Source organism: Ictidomys tridecemlineatus, chromosome 6, assembly GCF_052094955.1.
Source record: "Ictidomys tridecemlineatus isolate mIctTri1 chromosome 6, mIctTri1.hap1, whole genome shotgun sequence".
Classification (NCBI taxonomy): Eukaryota; Metazoa; Chordata; class Mammalia; order Rodentia; family Sciuridae; genus Ictidomys; species Ictidomys tridecemlineatus.
Window position 1 is genome coordinate 59,389,898 of NC_135482.1, and position 8,378 is coordinate 59,398,275.

The 8,378-nt window shown below is 33.4% G+C and overlaps 1 non-coding gene and 1 pseudogene across 1 annotated transcript; one reads left to right on the plus strand and one right to left on the minus strand.

Annotated features, from left to right (window-relative positions):
* The first annotated feature begins 2,768 nt into the window (after nt 1-2,768).
* On the plus strand, nt 2,769-2,873 carry LOC120888751 (U6 spliceosomal RNA). Its single transcript, XR_005732439.2, has one exon. It is a non-coding gene; the product is annotated as a U6 spliceosomal RNA (small nuclear RNA).
* Nucleotides 2,874-4,021: 1,148 nt separating this feature from the next.
* Nucleotides 4,022-4,965, minus strand: LOC101957990 (olfactory receptor 6C76-like; annotated as a pseudogene).
* Nucleotides 4,966-8,378: the final 3,413 nt, after the last annotated feature.

Sequence of the window (8,378 nt, forward strand, 5' to 3'; positions counted from 1 at the left end):
TTTCTGACTGGTAGAGATGGTGAGCATTTTTTTCCTGTATTGGTTTGCTGAGGGCCATTACCAAGTAGGAATGACGCATCGAAATTTCCTTGCCAAGCGTACCCCAAGCTGCTTAGAGGACATTCGATGGGACATTGCATGCATGCTTTAATAAAGTGACCTTGCTCAAGGATCAAGGCGGATCTGGGTTTAGAGCTGATCAGGTTTGAGGAAGTAACTGGCTCCTTGAGTTTAAGGCGTTGCCAGTTTAAGATAATGGGTTTTAGGGAATTTAGAGGTTGAAGATTATTGCTGGGATTAGGGTGTTCCTGCTGCTTGTTCCATTGAGTTCTCGTGAGATTAAAATGGGATTTGGAGATAGCCTCGTGGAGTAGGTGAATGGTGCGGGCAGACAGCAGAACGCGATTGCCCCTGGACCTGTGTGGAGGTGGTGTAAGAGCGGGAATAAAGAATTGCTGTTTGAACCTACGAAGCTGTGTGGTGGCTCGTGATTCTGGTGCCAAGCCGAGACCTTGGCATTGGTTGATTGATTATACATTCTCTTCTGAGAAGTGTCTGTTCAGGTCCTTGGCCCATTTTTTGATTGGGTTATTTTTTTTGTTGTTGTTGTTTTTAACTTTTTGAGTTCTTTGTATACCCTAGAGATTAGAGCCCTATCCAATGTGTGAGGGTTATAAAATAGTTAATGATGATAACAGTTTGACTTTACTATACTTGAGGAAGATGAAAAAAATTGTCAAAACAATTAAAAATTCTGAAAAGTTAGTGACCATAAAATAAAAATTGTTTAGCCTTAAGTCAATTTTTTTTTTAAAAAAAGTGATTTTTGATCTACATTCATAGAAAAAAAAATCAAACAAAAGTTTTACATTTGGGGGAAATTCATTGAAATTTTTCTTCTTGTGCCATGATGATAAATTAACCCTTTTAGCTCTTCTCTGACTAAAGTTGACTCAAATTGATACAATTTTCTTGGGGAAAAAATAGCTCCCAAGGGCCATCACATATATCATGGAAGCTAGAGTGAAATACACCTTCCAGGGGTCAGGAATTTGTTGGAAAAGCTGGCAGTTGTGTGGGCTCCATGAAAGCAGTTGTTGAAGGTTAAGGCCGAATGGGAAGCAGCCTGACTTCACATGGAACGAGTCCCCCATCTTTGACTCAGGTCCCAAGACCAGAAGAGTTCGACAAATTTTTCTTTTCTTCTGTTTTTGGCTTCAGATGTTTAAAAACATTCTGATGAGTCACCATCTGATTACTGACATAGAAAAATAGAGACCATTATGATCATGCACAATAATGGAAGGAGTCTTATAAAAAAATAGTTTAGTTAAAGTCTCTAAATCAATATGACTGCAGTCCTCAACGAACAACAGCAGCAGAATCGGCAAGGGAAAAGAATCTGTTTCCCAGAGTAAACACATTATATTATTCAAAATGACTTTTAAAAATAAAAACTAAAAAAAAAATAAAGAGTGATAAGGCTTACACAAAAATAAGAAAGTATGGACTAATCACTGGGGTTTGGAAGTAGGAAGATACAAGAAAGAAATTGTCAGGAACAGATCCTCAGAATGTGCAGACATTGGCCACATTAGATGTTGACTTCATATCCATTGTGTTCAAAGAGATGAATGTAACTATGGACAAATAAAGGAACCACAAGAATGATGAATAAATGAAAAATATGAACAAAGTGACAAAGAGTATAACAGCAATTCAAATAGAAATTTAAATTTGCAAAGTATAATAGCTGAAATAAAGAATTTTAAAGGACTTCAACAGTAGATTTTAGTGCCAAAAAGAAAAAAGGAAAAATCTTGCATCTTGAAAAATGATATTATATAGTTAGAGAAAATACAGAAAAAGATTAAAAGTATCTGAGTCTTTAGTACTTGCAGTGTATAAATACCCATTTTGGGAGGCCCAGAGGATGAAATTAAAGGATAAACAGACTGTTTTGAGTATTAATGGTTAAAATTTCCCGACTTGAAGAAAGACATGGATTTACATATTCAAGAGGCTCAATGAACTTCAGTTAGGATAAACTAAAGACACTACAAAGAGATACATGAAATTCTGATGTGTAGAGCCTCCCAATTTCTGGTTCTCAGTACAGCAGCACTTATAAGTGAATGTATTTTCTTACAATTTCACTCTGGAAAGGTTTAGATTGATATTCAATTATTTCCATTTTTTGACTTTTAGAATAATAATCTTCAGATAAATTTTGAATAAGATTATAAATATTGCTTCATTTATCTTTAATGTCTACAACAATCCATCTATATGTATCTATATATCTGTATTAATTATGTATGATAGTATAAGGTTAACATTTATCATCTAATTTAACATTTACTAGCTTTAGTCACATTTCTTATTTTTCTTTTGTGTTTTTGCTTGAATAATATAATCTTATAGAATGTCTTATTTCATTTTTTGGGGAAGCATTTGCTACAATATGATATTCATAGACAAAGTAATCATAGAATTATAGTTTTGTATTGGTATTATGTATATTGGATTGAATTAGCAATGACCAATTTTCTGTTTAAAGAAAATCTCTGTTATCTATCTATCTATCTATCTATATGTATAACTATATATGTATATATATATATGAAACAGCCATATATATTATATAATATTTAGTGTATATTATCTATATATATAATTACATATATATATATGGTTTTATCTATAGGTAAAAAACCATTGAAAATATTTATTTAGAACAATATATTATTAAAAAAAGATGGTAAGATGCACACTTTGACAGCACATATACTAAAATTCCAGTGACACAGAGAAGTTTAGTATAGTCCTTGTGGATGTATGACATACAAATTCATAAAGGTTTAATTTTTTATAAACAAATAAAAATGGCAGGAAATGATGATAATTTTTATAAACATTGAATGTTAGTGGTCTCAACTCTCCAATTAAAAGACAGACTGATAGATTGGATTAAAACAAATGTTAATCATCTGGTGTTCATAATAAACTCATGTCACAGGAAAAGGTAGCCATAGGTTGAAATTGAAGGAGTGGATAAAGATATGCCATGAAATGGAAAATAAAAACAAGCAGGAGTAACTACTATCATAGCTGAAAAATCAGACTTCAAGACAAAATTAATCAGAAGAGACAAGAAATGTTACTTTCTATTGGTTAAGGAAACTATCCAACAAGAGCATATAACAATTGTAAATACTTCTGTCACATATCTAACTACATAAAATAAATCATACATATAGTATCATCAGATATACTATAATACAATAATATTAGGTGATGTGACTATTTCTCTCCAATTAATAAATAAGTTATTCAAACAAAAATCTGAAGACTATTTAGACATTAACAACACTATTAAAAAAATGGATCTCACAGACATCTGTAGACGATTTCATCCCAGGAGGAATAAATTCACTTTTTTCTCAGCTAAACATAGAAACTTGCCCAAAATAGAACATATTTTGGGGCAAAAATCAAGTCTTATACAAAAAAGTAGAGGTTATATCTTTTATCTTATCTTATCATAATAGGATGAAATCTTGGGCTGGGGATGCGGCTCAAGCGGTAGCACGTTTGCCTGGCATGCGTGAGGCCCGGGTTTGATCCTCAGCACCACATACAAACAAAGATGTTGTGTCCGCCAAAAATTAAATAAATAAATAATTTCTCTCTCTCTCTCTCTCTCTCTCTCTCTCTCTCTCTCTCTCTCTCTCTCTCTCGTTTCTCTCTTTAAAAAAAGATAGGATGAAATCTTAAATTGATAACAAAAACAAAACCATTTTAAAATGTGGAGACTGAATAATACCATTTTGGATGAGGAATGAGTCAAACGAGTAATAAAAAAATACTAATTCAAAACCAGTAAAAAAGAGGAAATCATTAAATAAGAGTTCAAATTAATAAAATGTAGAATAAAAAAATGAAGGTAGTATCACCCTGACACCAAATCTAGATAAAGGTTTTAAAAAATACTGCATTAGATATGAGATTCTATTTATATTCAGGCAATGAATTTCTTTACCATTGAAAAACATTTTTTGACAAAGTTCTTAAAGGATTATTTTACCTGCTGGTTCCTTAGGGAGTAAATACAAAGATTTAACATTGAGGTAACAGAGGTATTGAGCACAGCTCTGCCTTTGGTCAATGCTTTTCCTTCTTTGGCTGAAGTTTTGACATACATGAAAATGCAGCCTCCATAAGAAATGGAGACAGCAATCATGTGTGAGGAGCAAGTGGAAAAGGCCTTTTTCCTTTGCTCAGCAGAGGGGATCCTCAGAATTGTCTTAATGATGAACACATAGGAGACAAGCAAGAACTTTAAGGTTGCCAAGAGAGTGAATAGACAGAAAAAAATCCTAAGAGCTCAAGGAAGGATGTGTCTGTGCAGGAGATCAGGAGCAAAGGAGAGGAGTCACAGGTGAAGTGTTCAATGATGTGAGAGTCACAGAAATCCAGTTGTAGCCCCATGATCACAGGCAAAAAGATAATGATAAAATCAATCAGCTAGGAACTAATGAAAAGCAGAATGCAGATCCTGCTGTTCATTATTGTTATGTAATGCAGTGGCTTACAGATAGCCACCTAATGTTCATAAGAAACAGTCAAAAAGAAAAATTCTGTTACACCAAGCAGTATGAAGAAAAACAACTGGGCCATGCAAGAATTATAGGAAATGGTCTTATCCCCTGTTGTTATGCTAACCAGGTATCTAGGAACAGAAACTGTTGTGAATGAGATTTCTAGGAAAGGGAAAATCCTAAGGAAGAAATACATGGGTGTTTTTAGGTGCAAGTCTATCAGAGTGAGACTGATAATTGTTAAGTTTCCAATAATTCTCAGTATGTAGGTGAAAAATAGAAATAGAAAAATGAAAATATTTGGCTTTGGATCATCTGTTAATCCCAGAAGAATGAACTGATTTGCAGATGTTTGATGTTTCATTTCTTATTTTTCACTTCTTCCAGTACTAAAATAAGGATCAATTCTTTAAGGATGTTAGGACTATCTTTTTATCACATATCCTGAGGTGGGAAACATAAAAGGCATGTAAAAAAATTAACCATAAAGATGTACTAATTTTAAAAAAATACACATTAACCACAACAAAATAATCTGTTTGTTACCTGCCTTATATATCCCTAGCCATTTAATATGAAGTTAGTCTGTTGATAGGTATAATAAGAGAGTCTGCATAAGAAAGGTGTACTTTTTGAATATGCCATACTTTCCTTTACTTATCTGACCATATGTGTGCAAAAACTACGTAGAAATTCTTAAAACATAAAATACACTTTTGTTGTTAAAATTCTATTCCAATGAACACACATTCTGAATCTCTGAACATGGAACATTTCGAAGTATGTTTCTTAATTTTACATGATACTCAGTGTCCCTCTTAACAGTATATAGGATTAATAATTTTACAAATAAACCAGGACTTTGAAAATATTACTTATATAATTCAAAAGAAACAAACACAGAATTTTCCAAAATATTAAAAAATTTCCTTTCTGAATTAAATAATAATTTACACTGCATAGATGAGTTTCTGAGGGCCAAAGTTAAGTGTATATTATACAATTATTAGAAAAGGGAGAAAAAGAAATGAAGAAAGAAAGAAAAAATGCACTTATAGTCATGTGAATGCTGTTGAACTTCCGAAACCCAAATGCTAAGTTACTCTTATTTAAGTGATGATGTTTGATGCTTAACTTTCAGAGTTTTTCATATACTTCTCAGCCTGCCTATCTCTATTGTTTTTTGCACAATGAAAAATATATAGCATATTGATGGGATTGGGGCTGATGGTCTTTGTTATATACAGTGAACTTGCTGTAGGAATGACCCCATTAGAAAATTTATTGCTAACATCAGAGAGGCCCTGATGGGATGGGAATATGGCCTCAAGTAGTCACAGAAGGTCCTAAAACCAGACTTAGGCAAAGTATCCAAGAAGTTCCACTCTTTATGGTCTGGGAATGAGTTTGGGACCTGATGAGAAATCTTGTATACTGGGCAGAAGCCCTAAGGGTAGTCTGAAGTACTCAATTCATGTTAAGTCTGAAAGTCTGGAACACAGGTAGCATTGCAAAATGGTCATTGAGTAAAAGTGTCTCTGTTACCAACTTACTATTTTTAAGAGTAGAACTATAAGTTTGAAGTTGAAGATGGCAGTAGAAAAATGAACAGTTTAGAATTGATTATAGGGCAGGATTTCACAGCCAGAGATAATGCTTTCTTTGAATTTGGAAAAACTTCTGAGAAAGAAAGATGAAAGAAGGAAAGAAGGAAGGAAGGAAGGAAGGAAGGAAGGAAGGAAGGAAGGAAGGAAGGAAGGAAGGAAGGAAGGAAGGAAGGAGAGAATGAAGGAAGGAGAGAATGAAGGAAGGAAGAAAGGAAGAAAGAAAAAGCAGGAGGGAGTGAGGGATGGAGGTGAGAGAAAGAGTAAGAAAGAGAGAAATTGTTAAAAGGAAAAAAAAATGAGTGGATTTGGGGGATGTTTTTATTTTGGGGGCCAATACTTACAAAGAAATAGGCAAATAGAGGTGATAAAGATGTCAAATTTGCTTGTGAATTAATTGAAACAGTTCCTAATCAGGAGAGGGCTCATGCCATGAATATGAATCAAGGATGAATAGCTATGAAAAAGAGGTGAAGTGCATGTCATATGAAATGCAGTTGTTGAGATGATTAATAGTAAAGGACCATATCAAGTTGTATGATTCAAGATCAGGCATTTAGTATCTATCTTGTTTCCCAAAATTTCTATAAAAAGAACAAAGTCCTGACCTTAGATGCTAGGAAACCTGAAATACGTTTTACTTGGCTCTCAGGAAGCATTGTTTAATAAAAGATAGATTGTAATTTTTTATTACTTCTTTTTTACCTTTCTGTTGGAAAACTTGGTTTTATAAATATTCTTTTTAAAATAAACTAACTAGTTTTATCTGTTTCTTTTTTTATTTCCTCTCCTCTAAAGAGACACAGGGGATTCTTGCTGGAGAGCAGAATTAAAATGTCTCTGGAGAGCATGGTACTGATGAGAGCACCCTATGAGTAATTTTAACTAGGCTTATTTTAGAAATTTTTTCCTCAATATTAAATAACAGAAAAATGTGCAATGGCAGCAATAACAATAAAGAAATGACAGTATTATGTTACTTTGGACTTCATATTGTCCATCTTGTCTTTTTTACAACCTGAAACAAAAGTCTGATGAAGTAATATAATCCTACTCCTTGGGAACATGTAAAAAAGTAGAAAATAGAATGAGAAGAGACCTCAAGAATATTCTGTTAAGCAGCTTTTGATTGCTCTGACAAAAATACCTAACAAGAACAGTTAGTGGATAGACTATTTACTTTGGATCACAGTTTTGTAGGTTCAGACCATGGTTGGCTCCCTCCACTGCGCTGGGCTGAGATGAGATGGAGCATCACAACAGAAATGTGGGGTGAGTAAAAGCTGCTGACTTCATGGATACTAGGAAGCAGAGGGAGAGAGACAAGAGAGAGAGGGGAGAGAGAGAGAGAGAAAGATGGGGGTGGGGAGATGCATCCAGGCACTGGAGACAAAATACAAACTCCAAAGTCATGCCTCCAGTCACCTACCTCTTCCAACCACACTCCACCCACTTATATCCTAACCATCCTGTTAATCCATTCAAATTAGAATGGTCTTCTTAGGTTACTACTCTCATTATCTAAGCATTTCAAATCTGAATATTTCTGTGGTGATTCATGCGAGATACCTCATATACAAACCATAACAAATATTAACTGTGCTATTCAGATCTTTATTTGTTGATAGAAAGCATATTGAGTATGTATTTTAGGGAAGATAAAGTTAGCGATAGGCATATCAGCAAGAAACAATGAAAATTGAGACTGTAATACAAATATAAATCTCATAAAATTGATATATGAATAATACTCCTCAAATATTTTCCTGTACTCCATGCTTGTGTAAATATATCAACATACACTCAACTCTCATGCATTTCTAAAAAGAACAAATTAAAAAAAATAAAAATATTGTTTCTTTCACATTAGAAACCAAGTAAGCAAAGTTTTTGTGCTGTTTTTATTGTCTATGTCTCATTTTTCTATGTGACAATTTCTGTTCTGTTACATTGTTTCAGTTACTGAATCCTTTAAGTATAATATGTTTGTTGTGTATGCTGAATTTTATTTTTATTTTAATCCTTGGAATTGTGTTATATCTACCTAGATGTGATGCGAAAAATGAATCTGAAGAAATGGGGGAGAAATACTGGTGACTTAGGTTGATTGTCTACTTTAAGAGCACGTTTAATGAAGGACATGATTTTTCTAACAACAACAAAAAAAGTTTCT